This window comes from Penaeus monodon, chromosome 33 (genome assembly GCF_015228065.2).
Source record: "Penaeus monodon isolate SGIC_2016 chromosome 33, NSTDA_Pmon_1, whole genome shotgun sequence".
Taxonomy (NCBI): Eukaryota; Metazoa; Arthropoda; class Malacostraca; order Decapoda; family Penaeidae; genus Penaeus; species Penaeus monodon.
The window spans coordinates 8,675,025-8,676,080 of NC_051418.1; the positions used below are offsets into that span (position 1 = coordinate 8,675,025).

Below are 1,056 nucleotides of genomic sequence, written 5' to 3' on the forward strand. Positions count from 1 at the left end.
GCAATGACTTTATTTTGTCTTCAGAACACTAAGCTATCAAGAGCAGCACTTAAACATTAACAACAGTTTCCTGGTATTATGAACTCCATTATGTTCTCGTTAAGAAACTTCGTGAACGCTTGAAATATTACACACACTCCTTCTACAGATACTTAAAAAGATAGGCAACATACAAAACTATAAGAATAAGAAAACCTCCCTTATAGGTCTATCCATGGCTATCTACCTCGCTACCTGGCTGATATGTGCACATTTTCTCTTTCAATTAATAAGAAAATCCACGTCAGAATATGATACATTCATGACGTAAATGATATTAGGAAATATGTAACAAACTGTAAATCTTGTAAAAATCACAGAACCCTATCGGTATCAAAGCACCTTTAAGGTTTTGGTACCAAGCACATTATACATAAAAGTTTTTTTTTTTGTATGTAGTAGTAATATGAATGTAAATTAAGAACAAGTCAATACAAAACTGAATCTAATATTTGCTTCTCATTTATTTCCACTAAGTACAAGTGTCATTAACCTACGTAATCTCTGAACGATGATTTATAACTACAATGAAAACTTGAACGTTAAAAAAATAGAGTAACAAAACTATCTACTTCCATGTTTATTCATTGTACTACCCATATGATTCCAAGACTTCATATTTTCTGCGTCGAAATGTAATATCGGGGACTAGCAAGGGTATTACCTTTAAATAATTGAGCATAAATCAATGTTCCTTAGATGGGTATGGATCTTTCTTGCGTCAACGGAACTTGGAAGATAGATGGATTGATCCCGAGGTGGCAGCTCCATGGATGGCTCAGCTGGAATTAGAGTTTTATAGTCTGCACAATTAGATTATTCTTAAAGCAACTAATCAATGCAAGAAAGCCTAACTTCACGAAGGAGAATGTTGTTTTACTTCTAAAAAGGTCTGGTTATTACTTCAAATTCATTTTCATAAGGTATGCATATTCAGCAGTATTCTCACCCAGAATCAATTATATCAAGAAGGCTTTCATGATTGAAGCATATATCCCTTAAACTTGTAGCTACTTA

The 1,056-nt window shown here is 33.2% G+C and overlaps 1 protein-coding gene across 2 annotated transcripts in view; it reads right to left on the reverse strand.

Annotated features, from left to right (window-relative positions):
* Positions 1-6: 6 nt before the first annotated feature.
* LOC119593980 (luciferin sulfotransferase-like) overlaps positions 7-1,056 on the reverse strand; it is a 10,748-nt gene continuing 9,698 nt past the window's right edge. For both annotated transcript variants that reach the window (XM_037943002.1, XM_037943001.1), the window contains exon 9: positions 7-821. The gene's annotated coding sequence lies outside the window, so the exon portion shown is untranslated. The remainder of the gene's footprint in view (positions 822-1,056) is intronic.